Source organism: Octopus sinensis, linkage group LG17 (assembly GCF_006345805.1).
Source record: "Octopus sinensis linkage group LG17, ASM634580v1, whole genome shotgun sequence".
NCBI lineage: Eukaryota > Metazoa > Mollusca > Cephalopoda > Octopoda > Octopodidae > Octopus > Octopus sinensis.
The window spans coordinates 54,570,926-54,588,425 of NC_043013.1; the positions used below are offsets into that span (position 1 = coordinate 54,570,926).

The window sequence follows — 17,500 nt, forward strand, 5'->3', positions numbered from 1 at the left end:
GTTTGACAAGTGTACTGAGGGAGAAGTTGGGCATAAGAGGAATTAAGATGCTGAGTGCAAGAGAGAAGACTGCACTGGTTTGGTCATGTGATGTGGATGGATGCTGATGGCTCTGTAAAGAAGTGCCGATCTCTCAAAATAAATGGAACTTGTGGGAGTTGGAGACCCAGGAAGACATGGGATGAACTACTGAAGGACAGTTGCAGGGTACTGAATGTTTCAAGTGAGATGACAAAGGCCCGAGATAACTGGCCCCTTGCTGTACTCAAGAAGACTTATTTTCCACAGTAGAAGTATTAAAGCCAGATCCCCCCCCCACCGGTGGAGAGGACTGGCCTGCAAAGATGCTGTGCTGGTGCCACATGAAAGGCACCCATGCTGGTGCCACGTAAAAGTACTGAGCACACTTTGTAAAGTGGTTGGCATTAGGAAGGGCATGCAGTCATAGAAACTATGCCAAATCAGACTGGAGCCTAGTGCAACTCAAACTATCCAACCCATGCCAGCCATGGACAACAGACGTATGATGATGATAATATATATATATAAATATATTTCTATTTGAAGAAAAAAGCTATATAAAACGTTACTATCAACATTATTTCTCTTTCATTATCAATTTGACACAATTTTTACTTTCTCTTTTTTTAGTTTTTGTTTTTGGTTCTTTTTAAGAATTTATTCCTCTGTTTAAGATGCCTTCATTTCTATTTTTATTTTCGTATATGTTTCTGCCTCTTCTATTTCTTTGTTTTTCTATTCATTATTGACTACATGGGCTGAGATGTTTTTTGTTCAGAGTTGTTGTTGTTGTTGTTGCTGCTGCTGTTTGCAATCTATCATTATTATAATCCACTCCCATCCCCCACCGACTGTTTTCCCCCATCCCTTTTCTGTCTGAATGTGGCATTTCTCATTCTTTCTAAACCCGCCCCCATCCTCTTCTTGATTCTCTTGTTTCCACCCTCACCCCACATCATTTCTCAGCTCCTCCTCTTCCATTTCTTTTACACCCACCAACAACAGCTGCCTTACCCTCTACACATTCTGGTTTGTTCTTAATATCTTACACAACAAATATTCCACCAACACCAAACAGAAGCCAAGGATAGTGATTCTATGCAAGCCATCAAACCATTACCTCCTATCAGCAGTCGTAATTTCCTTCATCTAAATTCTTAGTGCCTAATGTGTTACTATTTTATACCCAATGTTCAGAGATAATGGTATGAAGCTAAGATTAGTTGAATGTAACACTGGTGCTAATAAAATAACAAGATACTAATAAACTTTGCACGTCAGATTTTAAGGCCACAAAACAGTTCCATAGTTAAATGTTAGTCTTTATTGAAAACTGGTGAACATGTTGCTAACTTATACATCCTGAATTAGCATTCTGTAAAGATGAATTTAATTTTAAAATAAATATCAGAGTTTGAAGAAAGAAATAAGAGTTTGAAGAATCATGGCTCAAAAGTGGAATAAAGTGACCGACCACAGACAAAAGTGCAGGAAGTGATTTTTATAGAAGACACAAGAGGTGTTATTAAATGATTTTCCTTCTTTCAGGCTTACCCTGGCCATTGTTGTGGAACAAAGTTCTTTTCTAGAATATATCTCCTATCACTTAAATTTATTCTCTTTTGTAAAACCCAGTTTAAGTGTAAGACAAATTGGGGAATGGGCAGAGAGAAATTGAATGTGGTTATGCTGAAGTGAAGGGTCCTCACCGAAACACCTCAATTCATCACAGCCCACAGAGGATCTCCCACAGGGGATCAGTCAAAGATAATTGGATGTATTTCACATCAAAAATAAAGATATTAAATTTAAACATCAGCACAAAACTGTACATTTTGTGTGGGGAAAAAAATTACATCGACCATCCTCCATAGACCTTATTTTATCAATCTCGGAAAAATGAAAGTCCCTTACGCCCAGCAGGAGCTAAATTTCAAGCACCAAGAGATGTAACAAACCACTGCAATACAGTCCAGTGCTCCACTGACTTTGACAGTCACGAAAATAACATTAACCGTGTCAACATAATAACAAAAGGAAACTTTTTCTGTAAGGAATAATTTAAATAAAATGACTCTAGAGTGTGTAATTTGTCTACAGTTGTGAAGCAGTACCTTCCCATGATTCCTATATATAGAGACATGAGCTAGTAAATTGGAAAATATTATGTTCCTCTCGGAATATAGCCCACCTATATGTATGTGCCTGTGTATATATATATATATATATATATAGTAATATATATATATATATATATATATATATATATAGTATTATTGTGTAACCCATCATAAAGTGTGGACTAATTCAAAATATACAGTATCTATTTTCCATCTAAAATATGATTAATTAATAATCCCAGAAGAGAACACATTATGTTAACTCAATGAAAAATTTAGTTATCTTTTGTGATGGCCTTCATTCCATGCTACCAAACTGACTACATTAAAAAATGTTCATATTTTAAGATCTCAACGAAGATTCTATAATTATTGTTGTACTTATTGTATTTTGTATTTTGTAGCAACCACACGACTGAAGCTTCACAAAGAGAGAAGGTGTTATGTACTTTTATGCTAATTGAATCATGTTTCTGTCATTTAACTGTTTCGTATTTAAACTGACCATATCCGGCCAAAATATCCTATTTTTTTATGTTCAAATTGGCCACATCTGGCCTCTCACACCAACCCTACAATATCATTCTAAATAAAACTTAACAGTTACCTCACCAAAATCTTCTCATTGTTAAATAATTCACAATTAATTCAAAGCAATCTGAATGAATAAATATGTCTTTTGATAGAATGCTGTGAACGCTAAATGTAATGTCAGGGTGCAAGGGAAATGGATGAGGTGGGGTGGGAGATGAATGCTTTAATATAGACTTATAAGGTGCATGGCAGTCTTGTTACATTGCTTTTTCATAAGCTTTTAACTTTTTTAACCAGGCCTATTTTTATAATTAAAAGTTATAGCAGTTTTAACCCTTTTGTTATCATATATATTTTGAGATGCTACGTGTTTCTTTCAATTATTTTAAATATTACAAAGAATTTAGTAAAATAACTTAGTTATCATTAAGCTAGTGTTAGGAACATAAATTGTGACTAAGGTTTGGTGGAAGATTATAACTTAGCACTTTTGAAAGGCCAGATCAACCTTGGTGGAATTTGAACTCAGAACATAAAGACAGAGGAAATACCATTAAGCATTTCACCTGGCATGCTAACGATTCTGCCAGCACACTGCCTTAATAATAATAATAATAATAATAATAATAATAATAATAATAATAATAATAATAATAATAATAATAATGATTTCAAATTTTGGTACAAGGCAAGCAATTCTGGGGTCGAGGTTAGGTCAATTATATCAACCTAAGTGTTCAACTGGTACTTATTTTATCGACCCTGAAAGGATGAAAAGCAGTCAGCCTCAGCAGAATTTGAACTCAGAACATAAAGATAGAGGAACTGTCGCTAATCATTTTGCCTGGCATGCTAAAGATTCTGCCAGCTGGCCACCTTAAGAACATTAAAGTGACAAGTACATGATTCTGTTGGTTTAAAAGGTGTCCTTGTCATAATACTGTATGTCTTACGTGGTTGCTAGGGCAAATCATTGGCAATGAATATAACAATAGCCTTGGATTTTATGAATTTGTTTTGAAGATAAAATATTTTAAATAAAATTCAAATGAAATTGTAAATGTGACAAATCACATATAACTTGAGATAAAAATAAGGAAACAAATACGAACAGCTTAAAGTACAAACAATCAAGGACAAAGAGTAAAGTAACAATGATAATAATAATAATAATAATAATAATAATAATAATAATACACGAAAAATGAGAAAATAAAGAAGGGAAGAGTGAAAAAAGCAGATGAAATAATAATGGAGAAGAGCTTATTGAATCCAATTGGTTGGTTGCAGGAATGAAAATGTCTGTTTAGTTTATGAGGTCCATTAATAACTTGTATTTTCTTGTTCACGATTGTAGCATCAGTAATTGTTAACTCTAATCTCTTTAGGAAAGGAAAAACTTTGGCGGCAAAAATAAAAAAAGAAAAATGATAAGACAGATGATGAGGAAGGCAAAGATTTCTCACAAGAAATATGTTTTCATTTTGAATTAATTTATAGATTTTTAAAGAATATTAAGATTTTTTTTTTACTTTAACGATATGTTGCCTCTGTAATGTCTTAATTTGATAACTATTGGAAAGAAGGGGTTTAATTGATAATGTGTACTCCTCAAGATGGTTAACCCTCTACATCCCCACCACTCTTTCAATAACTTTTTTTCTTCAAGGCTGTATATGGTCATACAACCTAGAAATAGCAAGTAAATCACCCTTGGATCATACGCTTTTCTGTTTTGAATGAAAAACACATTCAATAAAATCAGTGCTAGATATGGATGTTTGGACAAAAAAGATAAGAAGGCCATGGATGGAATGCCTATGATCATAAATGTGCATGGAGAGGGCTGGTCTGGACTTTAAACAAGAACATCAAACAAAGGTTTGACAATAAATTATTTCATTATAACACTGAAAAGAAAATTGAAATTATTGAATCTGTTGAACTGGTGTTTATTTAAAAAGAAGATAAATATGTAAAGGATAGAATGGGTTTCAAGAGAACAAGTGGGTAGAGAGTATTTTTAGTTGAATGTTTTATATAGAATGAAACTAGTAAATAAACAAACATATAAACAAATAAATAGATTCTTTTATTTGTTTCAGTCATTTGACTGTGGCCATGCTGGGGCACTGCCTTTAGTCGAGCAAATTGGCCCCTGGACTTATTCTTTGTAAGCCTATTATTTATTCTGTCGGTCTCTCTTGCTGAACTGCTAAGTTACAGGGATGTAAACACACCAGCATCGGTTGTCAAGCGATGTTGGGCAGCGGGACAAACACAGACACACAAACATATACACACATACATATATATACATATATACGATGAGCTTCTTTCAGTTTCTGTCTACCAAATCCACTCAAAAGGCTTTGGTCAGCCTAAGGCTATAGTAGAAGACACCTGCCCAAGGTGCAATGCAGTGGGACTGAACCCAGAACCATGTGGTTGGTAAGCAAGCTACTTACCACACAGCCACTCCTGATGCAGAATATTAATTTAGTGTTTTGAGTAAAATGATTCAATCTCATTTCTACTCTCTACACTATCAACATTATTACCACCACCACCACCACTACTACTACTACTACTATCATCATCTGTTTGTCTGTAGTTGTTGTTGACTGTGGTTTTGTTTAACCCAAGGTCAACTCTAATTGGGTAAACTTATGATCATCAATTTACACTAACCAATGAGAGAACCTGATGATGGTTATTTATCTTACAAGAAATCACAACCAAATCTTTTTCAAATCACAACTTGACCATCAGGAAGGACACATTGAATATGAGTTTGAGGAAATTATTGGAATGGCCATGGTTAGAATGCTTTTGATCTTTGGTCTGATCAATCAGGCTTGACCTGTGGTTAATCACCAACAACAACAACTGTTACAGACATTCTCACCAATCATTTCTTTTATTACATGCACCAGTAAAGAGACTAGTCTCATAGCATGTATGGGTGGATGGGTGGGGGCAAGGTTTGGTTGAACAAAGGTCAAATGATAGGGCACCGCAATCTTTTAGAAATACATTTAATTAAACAAGAAAAAGAAAAACTAAAGAATAATATTACCAAAAAACAAAAATGTTTTGGTATACACTTCTATCTTTTGAAACACGAATGGGAAGTCAAAAGTGAATATCATAAAATATTGGAAACTTGACTACAATCAAATTAAACCAAAAATACTTTCTCTTTGTATATAACATTTTTTAGTCCAATAATCTATCTTTGCAGATGAAAAATTGTATGGTTCAAAAAGATTGTAGTAGAAGAAATCCATGATTTTTCAAATTAGATGAGAACTGTCAAAAGCATATACAATGCATTAATAACCTTTGGGGATTTAAAACTGGTTCAATTGTAATTATAAAATAACTGTGGTTATATATATATATATGTAGGTGTATAGGTGTGTTCTATGATTGTCTTTTGAGGTTTTGGTGGTTTTCTGTTTGTATAGAAGATGCATTGAGGTAATATGTGTGAGTGTGACTGTCTGTGTGTCTGTCTATGTGTGAAGATAGATAGATAGATAGATAGATAGATAGATAGATAGATAGATAGATAGATAGATAGATAGATAGATAGATAGATAGATAGATAGATAGATAAATAGATGGATAGATGGATGGATGGATGGATGGATGGATAAATAGATCTAGATAGACAAATAGATAGATAGATAGGTAGAGAGAGACAGAGAGATATGTATATACATTCTTCTTAAAGTGGCTGCAACCAAGATGGCTTTTTAAACCCTGTCTTGCTGGGAATCTCTGCCAGCCATTAGCTTTCAGCATCTACTAAAGCTGATGGGGGACAGAGGTTCATGGGTCAGCCTGTTGAAGGTCATCACAGTTGGAAGAAGAAAATAATAATAATGCTGATGTGTTTTGGAGGAGAGGTGTAATATATTTGCAATATGAATGCAAGTATAAAAAACACATCCAATTATATATATATATATATATATATATAAATTTGCATTCCTAAATTCAAAGCCAGAAATCTGGGATCTGGAATTATCCAGTAATTTTTTACTAGTTTTATCTTGTCTTTTTGTCTTCTCTCCATGTTGCTATATGAACACTTAAGGTGGTTTTAGAGTCAGATCATAGCTGCTATTTTCAGCATGGCAGTATCTCATAGATACCCTAAGTTATAATTATATATATATATATATATATATATATATATATATATATATATATACTCTACTCTTTTACTCTTTTACTTGTTTCAGTCATTTGACTGCGGCCATACTGGAGCACCACCTTTAGTCGAGGAAATCGACCCCGGGACTTATTCTTTGTAAGTCCAGTACTTATTCTATCGGTCTCCTTTGCCGAACCGCTAAGTGACGGGGACATAAACACACTAGCATCGGTTGTCAACCAATGCTAGGGGGACAAACACACACATACATATATATATATACATATATACGACAGGCTTCTTTCAGTTTCCTTCTAACAAATCCACTCACAAGGCATTGATCGGCCCGGGGCTATAGTAGAAGACACTTGCCCAAGATGCCATGCAGTGGGACTGAACCCGGAACCATGTGGTTGGTTAGCAAGCTACTTACCACACAGCCACTCCTGTGCCTATATATATATATATATAATAATATAGGGTGAAATTAATTAATTTGGAATAATCATTAATTTCACCAAGTAGGTTTCGGCATGTAAAAGCCCCATTCAAGGAAGGTTTAAGTAATACTAAGTAATTAAGGGTTTAGCAACGATTTGCCTCACCACACACCGAATTTAGAAATAGCAGTCAAAGAGTTATGGCTATTCTTTCTACTTATTATATATATATATATAATAAGTATAGGAAAGAATGGAGCTGAGCGAAGATTTAACAAAATTCCTTTATTTTATTTGGAATTTGACAGGGCGGTGTCTCTGCTCATTATTTATCATTATCGCTATGGGCTCCTCATGAGCAGTCATCTAAAAACTTGCTGTGCATTTTGTTGGCGAAAGAAGTTCCTGGATTTTCCTGAAGAGAAAGCTGCATAATGGACTCCTTATTCATTCGGAATTAGGAATTTTGCAGACTTCGAAACATATGTCGAAAATAAAATAAAGGAATTTTGTTAAATCTTCGCTCAGCTCCATTCTTTCCTATACTTATTATATTAAATTAAACTTCAAATTTCCGGACTAAGGCACGGAGTATATGCCCTATGGTCGTAACTTCAACCGTGTTCTTTCTGTTGTGATTTTGCTACCCAGGTATCGGTTATCTTTCGTATTATCCGTAATAAGATAATTCATTTATCTACTTATATATATATATATATATATATATATATATATATATATATATATATGTGTGTGTGTGAGTGTGTATGTGTTGGCACATAAAATGCATAATTTGTGTGTGACTGATGCCAGTGCCGCCTGACTGGTACCATTTGAGTGTGGCCAATGCCAATGCCACTTGACTGGCACCTGTGCCAGTGATATGTAAAAAGCATCATTTGAGCCTCCATTGAGTGTCCCTTTCTCCTGAAAACCCTTTCCCACACCAACCACTGATGTTGCCACTCTTTATTTTTGTCCCTTTCAGTATCCCCACTTACATGCCTCTCACCCCAGTCTCTGTCACTGCATTTTTTTCTTCCCTACACTTCCCATCATCTCCATATCTACTGCCTGATAACTGCTGCCCTGACTAACTACTACCACTTCTCTTACCTTCCCCCACCAAACTGAGATTAACCATTGTCTACATCACCCATGTTCACCATTCACTGCATTCATCTTTATCCTCATCTCTTTTCTCTGTCTCACACCTTTCACATGCATTCAACTGTCCTTGACCTTCAGTCCCTATTCTCTCTTTATGCACTTTCTTTTTTGCACTTTGGCACCTCATCTCTACCACCCTTTTTCCCCTCCCTTGCTGGGGTGACTCTCTATTCCCTCTGCGCAAGACACTTGTTCCTACCACTTTAGCCTCTCACTGTCTGACCCAAAGCCACCTCTCTCCATTTTGATGCATGATACATGTTCTTGTGTTGGTACCTGTCCTAGACAAAATGGCATTACTTTTTCACTCACCCTTGTATCCATATATATATGTGTATCCAAATATTCTTTCATTCATTTCATGTATATTTCTCCATGTTTGAATGGCAGATTAATAAATATATATATTCTTTTACCTTTTTACTTATTTCAGTCATTTGACTGTGGCCATGTGGAAGCACCACCATATAGTCGAACAAATCGACCCCACAACTTATTTTTTGTAAGCCTTGTACTTATTGTATCGGTCTCTTGCCAAACTGCTAGATTACAGGAACATAAACACACCAACATCGGTCGTCAAGCGATGGTGGGAGGGGGGACAAACACAGACACACAAATACATACATACATATATATATATATATATATATACACATATATATATGTGATGGGCTTCTTTCGGTTTCTGTCTACCAAATCCACTCACAAGGCTTTGGTCAGCCCTAGGCTATATCATTTTGTTTAACTTAACATAGATTTACTTTAAGAATGCAAATCATTGTATAGTCCTGAGAAAGCATCTCATACAGACGTATAATACTAAAAAGGAAACATGTCCAGCACCAGTGGTGGAACTGCAAGATCAAATAATTTCAATGCTTTTTGCACTTCACCAACAATATTTATCTCCTATCACAATATACTTAACCAAATTTCGTCAATGCTAATCAGTCACTGGTGCTGCAAATAGCTGGTTAGTCACTATTTTTCTATATATCAGTATGGCTGAAATTTGGTTAGCATATGGTGATATGCTGCTGATAAAACATAAATATGCTGAAATCACAAGATCTGACAGTTCCACCACTGATGCTCGACATATTTTGTTTTCTGCTGATATTCTGAGCATTTTAGCACTATACATCTATGCTAGATGCGTTTTTAGGATGACTACCACAGTTTTACAGTGTTTTTAAACCATATCCATATTAAGATATAAACACTACTATTCATTACTAATACTACATTCGTTGATAATAACTAATATAAAATCATTGTCATTGAATGCCCATGCCTTTGTCATTTAATGTGTATATACAATTAACTAATTATATCATTAGTTTCCTAAGATTCCTATAAAGCCATTTTTGGATTCTCAGTTCAAAATTCTTAAAAGATTCTTAAGTGGAAATTATTAAGGTTATTTTAATAAGCTGGAAGATGAAGTGTGTTAATATCTGTTTATTAAAATGCCATAATCTTTCAAGAATCAAGAAATTAGTTTCCAAAAATGGCTAAGAAATATCAATTGTTTTTGTTTTTTTTAATTTTAAGTAATGTTACCTTCTAGATTATTTTCTGCTCTTTCTACTCCCAGAATAAAGTCAGCACCTAAACTTAATCCAAGTAGTTCCACAGTAGTCTTCTAATTGATAATATCTTTCCTCTGGTGAAATGGAACATATCATTAGAAACAGATGTGTTTCAAACGACTTCAGGAAAATTCAAAGACAGCAATTTGTAGGCAGAATTTAGCAAGGAACAATTCACTGATTAATAAATTCCCCTATCAGCAATTGACTAATTTACATAATCACTGTTGGCAAATTATTAATTAATATTAGGATTTCAATGATGAGTAAAAAATAAAACATAAATATTTATTACTTTAACAAAATTATTTTAAAAGCACAAACATGTTGATAAAAATTTTGAAACAGTTTCTAAAATGAGATGTTATGAGTTTAACCTCTTTAATATGGGACAATAAATTCATTAAGTTCATTTTTATATTCTCGCAGCACAGGATACATTCAGCACTTCAATGGATGTTTTACTGATTGGACAAAGAATGGCCAGTTGTGAGTTGCCATTGGTGTATTTTCTGCACAACATTTTGACAACAAATATATTTTCCGTGAGCAATAAAGTTTATAAACTGCAGCAATATTTGTGAGATTTTCAATGCAATGTTATTTTTAAATATTTAATCTTAAAACTAACTTTAAAATGCAATAAAGAAATTCCCTTTTGAATTATTTAGCTATTTCTGCCAGCATTCATGTAGATAAATCGTTATTGCTAAACATTAATTACCTAAATTTGTACATTTCCAAACGTTAGCTATAATTATTAACACCTTGTGCTTTATGGTTTTATGGGTGGTTAGACAGTGAAGGCATGTTCCAAATAATGATCAATAATAATATTTATCAAATTATCTATAACCAACATAATTAATTTATTCCCTCATAATTTCTTGCTTGAATCCCAAGAACTAAGATGGGGGAAATAAAATCAATAACGTCAAACAAATAGTTCATTTTTGGGTCAAAGGTTACAAATATATATTTACATATTAAATGGAAAAATAGTAAATCTACAGAAGAAAAAAAACATTATGTGACAACCTTTCTTTATGCTTTAATCCTTCAGTTTTCAATCGCTTCTATCAAACATAATTCTTATTTATTCTCAGTGTTATAATTAATATATATGTTAGTATGTACATATATGTATACATGCATATATATATATATATATATATATATATATATACACACACACACACATATACACCCATACATACATACACACAGCAAGTAAAAATGCAATTATTTATTGTGCAGATACTCATAAATAGGATACACACACACATAGAGTATATATATTTTATACGGTCTATGCTTTATTTCTTTCTTATGTTAAATTTTATTCCATTACATTCTTTAATCCTTTGGCACCTTTTGTGTTTTTTTCTCCTATTTTTCTCATTTTTGCCTTGCTCATCTTTGAGCAGAAAATCCCAAACCTCATCCATTCTAGAAACTCGCTACCATAGCAAAAGCCTGTATATCTAACAGCCATTATGTAATTTTATTCTATAAAGTTGCCAAATGCTAATTCTGAATAAAGTAGAAGCATACTCAGTGGCAATGTCACTGCAAGTGTATGTAGCACCATTTCTTGGGTGTCATGAAGCTCTAGAAGGGAACAGTCAGAAGGTAATTACAGCTTATCAGCCTCTGTCTTCATTTATTATTTCTCAAAGCAGCCAGCACACACAGAAAACGTTTTCTAACTCTATGGAATAGCAGATTCTTCATAACCATTTTTTACCTTCAAGCAAAGAAATTTTTCTTAAAACCTGAACTTAAGTTTTCAGATTCCTTCAGATTATTATCATTTATTTCTAGTTTTCAATTTAAATGCAGCCAAATTGAAAACCACCCCTGCCCCCACCCACGACATTTGGTCATATTCCTGCTGCTTAAGGCAGGTGAAAATATCTCCATATTATTATCGTATTTATCATCATAGTAAGATTTCTTCTTTTTTTTTTCTCTCTTTCTCTCTCAACAGATTGGATGAGTCAGTCGAACTATGTTTTGTCACCAGAGAAGTTATTTTTGTATCAGATTGATCTGTTTCTGTGGTGAATCTTATGACATGGCATCATGTAATAGAATTGGCAATGTTATCTTTCACAAATAAGAATTTTTTATGGAGACAATGCACAGAGTTGCTGGCATGGTCATATGGTTAAGGTGTTTGTTTCCCAGTCATGTGGTTTCAGGTTCAGTCCCACTGCAGAGCACCTTGGGCAAGTGTCTCCTATTGAGCCCAGGACTAACCAAAACTTTCTGAGTAGATTTGGTTGACAGAAGATGAAAGAAGTCAGTTGTGTGTGTGTGTGTGTTTGTTGCTCCTTGTCTTGACATAGCATGATAATTGTAAATGAGAGTCACCAGCATACAAGCAGTGTGGTTCATTTCCAATCTTCCATGAAAACATGTCCAGTGATGGAGAAATAGCACCTTGCTTGGAAACAAGTGAGGGTTGGCAACAGGACAGGTATCCAGCCACAGAAAATCTCTGCCTTTCACAATAAATACCCTCTGACCCATTCAAGCATGGAAAAATGGACGTTAAAATAATGAGGATGAATGTCTTCTGTTCACATATGACTGAAAAAGGAAACAGCAGATCTAAGTTTTATATGGAAATGGCCAATAGCATCACAGAGACTAGTGACTCTTGTTTTGTAGAATTATTTTGTTTTAACAAGGTCTATTAATACAAGTTGTGAAGGCACGGACCCTTTTGTGGTTAGAGTATTTTTCTCAAGATCATAAAGTTTTGAGTTCAATTCTCAGTGAGACATTGGGTCCTTGAGCAAGATACTTTACTCCACGTTGCTCCAGTCCACTCAGCTGGCAAAAATGAATTGTACTTGTAACTCACAAGGGCCAGCCTAGTCTCATTCTATGTCACACTGAACTTCTGCGAAAACTATGTTAAGGGTATGTGTGTCTGTGGAGTACTCAACCAGCTGCACGTTAATTTCATGAGTAAGATGTTCTGTTGATTGAATCAATTGGAACACACCATCGCAACTAAACAGAATCCCTGTTTTTAATAATACAAGTCAAGTTTGACAAACCCCAGTCAAAACTCCTCACTGGTGTGCGACCGACATCACTTAATCATGAACGAGATTTCTATTTCCTCGTTAAGCTTAATTAATAACAATTTAAGCTCAACATTGATGCAGGAAAAAGAAAATACACACACACACACTCGTTTAACTCTGAATACAAAACAGTGACTATGACTTCAATGTAATCAAACAACAGCTGACGACAGGAATTATGTATCACATAACGAAGCAAACAATAAGCGGTGTTGTTGTTGTTGTTGTTGCATACCCAATTAAACTACAAATTATAGATTAGCAAGTCATGAAAAAAGACGAGGAAAACAAATTGCTTTCATTAACAGTTTGGAATGTCAGTCCTCACTTCTAACAAAGAAGCCACAGATAATTTTTCATTGGTAGTACCCAGTAAACTGTGGAATGAATGCAATGTTTACTGGGTATAAAACAGCACCCAACAACAACATCAACAATAACAATATGCTAGCAACTGATTTAGTATAGTGGATCTTGTCAGAGAACAACAATTGTTGTTTGAAATAGGAATTAAGTGAGAATAAAGAGAAATGATGAAATATTTACAACTCAATATTTTGTGTTTTTAATATGTATACAGCTAAATCATATGAAGATATATCTAAACACACATAAATACACACGTGCACACACACACACACCTACACAAATATATATACAGATCTTGGATTTAGTTGTGTGTAAGTTTTACAGATAAACAATATCCTGGTAGTTGAGTATAGAAGCATTTGGTCCTGAAAGTTTAGATGCTTGGTATAAGAACACACACACATTTGGAGACACAGTCTGCAGAAGCAGCAGTTGTCAACACAGAGTCAACAGCTTTTATGACATTGAATATTATTTTTCTATTTAATGCATTTACACTAATATGGCTCTACACGCATGCATATGTACATTCAAACATACATACACACGTACTATATATATATATATATATATGTGCTTCAGTACGAAGTATCAGTCGAGTAATAAGAAATTGGGTTGACAAAGGAACGAAGAATTATGCCATGAACACTTCATTAGCTTGTAGCTGTTTCTGCTACAAGGTGCTGTGCACTGGTAGTAGCCAGCTTGAGTATCACCCTGTAACTTTGATGAAGCTTATACCACATGTCAGGGGTCAAAGTGACCACAGAGCAATGTGAGTGAGATGAAGTGATTTGCTGAAGAAAACGATGCACTGCCTGATCCTGGAATCGAATCCACGATCTTGCAATCATATGTGCAACACCCTAACTACTAGATCATGTGCCCTCACACACACATATATACACATGCTCCCCCTCCAACACACACAGATACACACAAACACACTAACAAAACACACAGAGAAACGTTCAAATATTTGTACATAAATCTCAAACATATGTCTGTTAATAATCTGTTATCTCCCATCCAAGTGATGAGTGTTCATATTCTGTTACAAGTAGTTGAGATTTTGTGATGACATAAACTGCAATGATCTGTGTACATGTGTGTCCCTTTATCTCGTATATATGTGTGTGTTTGTGTGTATGTATATCAATCTCTCTCTCTCTCTCTCTCTCTCTCTCTCACTATATATATATATATATATATACACACACACACACATATTCTTTTATTCTTTTACTTCAGTCATTAAACTGTGACAATGCTGGAGCACTGCCTTTTGTCAAGCAAACTGACCCAGGACTTATTCTTTGTAAGCCTAGTACTTTTTCTATCAGACGCTTTTGCCAAACCCCTAAGTTACAGGGACATAAACACACCTGCACTGATTGTCAAGCGATGTTAGGGTGACAAACACAGACACACAAACACACGCACATATATATATACAACGGGCTTCTTTCAGTTTCCATCTACCAAATCCACTCACAAGGCTTTGGTTGGCCCAAGATTATAGTAAAGACACTTGCCCAAGGTGCCATGTAGTGGGACTGAACTCGGAACCATGTGGTTGGTAAGCAAGCTACTTACCACACAGCCACTCCTGCACCTATATATATATATATATATATATATATATATATATTATATATATATATAATTATAACAATAAGGGTTTTTGCAACAAGTTGCTTGACCACATACCGAAATTTTAGAAATAGCAGCCAAAGGACTACTATTTCCTTTTTCTACAAAAATATGTCTCCACAGACAACAATATTTGTAACTCACATATGGCAAAAAAAGAAGAAATATTGTTGTCTGTGGAGACATATTTTTGTAGAAAAAGGAAATAGTAGTCCTTTGGCTGCTATTTCTAAAATTTCGATATGTGGTCAAGCAACTTGTTGCAAAAACCCTTATTGTTATAATTATAATTATATAAGTTTTTACCGAATATGGTCCTTTTCCATACCGAAATACTACTAGGTGAAATTTGTTGATTTTATTAAATTGATTATATTTCAACCTATATCTGTAATGATTATATATATATATATATATATATATATATATGATAAACTCAGTGGTTACTACTAAATTCAGGCCACGACAGACAGAGAGGCTGTTCTTGAAGCTGAAAATCTGAACTTATGGAGATAATATTTACATATTGCCCAAAGAAACACAGCTGGATCACATAATGCAGGGAAACGGTTGCATAACCAAGTACTTGCATGCCTGGAGAACTACATTGTGTGGAAACAATTGTAGTGATTAAAAAATAAATCTCCAATGATACTGTTTCTTGTTGACTCCAAATTTTTTCAATTATATATATGTGTGTGTGTGTATATATGTATATATATATATATATATATATATATATATATATGTGTGTGTGTGTGTGTGTGTGTGTGTGTGTGTGTGTATTCAGAGCATTTTTCACATGTTTGCAGTGTGATGAATAAAAGATAGAACAGTTGTATGAACTGAATGAATAGATAATTAGAACCCTGCAACGATGGTGAGTAATGGCTGATTAGACAAAACAAGTGAATGTGCTAGGGTTTCCTTTCTGTGTATTGGACAGACTTACATTCATAAATATATATATATCACCGGTGGCACGTGATATCGAAAGAGATTCCGGTGCCAGTGAGATGCGTACATGTCAATAGAAATCTGCAATTTCTGAAATCACAGATGATGTTTTAGATACATGTAAATATGGTTTGGATATTGCTATTTCCAGACCAAATATCCTGCCAGATCACAGAAAAGCTTTATTTCATTATTCTAGACTGAATGCCGATAAGTCTAAATGTATATTTTTAATGAAAATATAAACGGAAACAAAATAAAGCCATCAAAACTGCTTGCATGAAAGGAAAACATAATAATGACAAAATCAAAAAGTCCCTCACTCCTCTCTGCTAAAAGAAGGTTCGCAGTTCCATTTCTGGTAAATCAACTTGGCAGAGAATCAACGTAAACAATAATCTCTTGTACATTAGCTTTGTTATTTTGTCAGCTGTTGTGCAACCTATTCAACAGAATAAACACATTGACAATACACACACACACACACATGTATATGTGTATAGATACATCTATACACATATATGTAAATACATTGATAACATATATATATATATATATATATATATATTATTATATATATATATATATAATATATATATATATATAATATATATATATATATATATATATATATATATTATATATATATTATAGATATTACACACACACACATGCACTTATACTTACATATGTAATGCATACATAATTTTTAATCAGCCAAAGTTACTAAAGTGACTCAAATGCAGCACCTTTGTAAGCTCCATGCTTACATTTACATTTACTGGTTTAAAAAATATGTATATGTATAGAGTTCTGTTTGGTCAAATATATGTGCACACATGCATATACATACATACATACATACATATATATATATATATATATATATACATGTGCACATGCACACAAACTCGGATATACTTACATATCTATATATGTATTTCTATGTGTATATATTATAAATATACATGCTTATTTATATGTATAGACATATCTATATTTGCATATATTATATAAATATACACTCATATTCATATCTATCTATCTATCTGTGTGTGGGTAGTAATAGTTGTAAATACACACACACACACACACTGGTTCATATCTGATAGACTCCTTGGATGAAATCAGTAAATCCTAAGAAACGTTTTAGATCTCACATCTACTTTACACACACACACACACACACACACACACACACACACACACACACGTATGTAATAGCAAATATTTTGTGGATTTTGTTTTTTAAAGATGGCTATGAATTATAAATGCTGATCTAAATTCAATGAATTGATGTCTTCCACTCAACCGACTTTAAAACATTCTTTATTGTGTTTGCTATTATTTCTTTCAGGTTAACATGGTTCAAGTA

General features: G+C 33.8%; 1 protein-coding gene and 1 long non-coding RNA gene across 13 annotated transcripts in view; one reads left to right on the forward strand and one right to left on the reverse strand.

Moving 5' to 3' along the window:
* The window catches only part of LOC118766808, a 12,669-nt gene extending 9,191 nt beyond the window's left edge, over window positions 1-3,478 (forward strand). Inside the window, exon 3 of the long non-coding RNA XR_005002725.1 lies at window positions 3,461-3,478. This is a non-coding gene — a long non-coding RNA (uncharacterized LOC118766808). The remainder of the gene's footprint in view (window positions 1-3,460) is intronic.
* LOC115220760 (thrombospondin type-1 domain-containing protein 7A) overlaps window positions 1-17,500 on the reverse strand; it is a 1,292,425-nt gene that overhangs the window by 607,632 nt on the left and 667,293 nt on the right. The window lies entirely within an intron of this gene.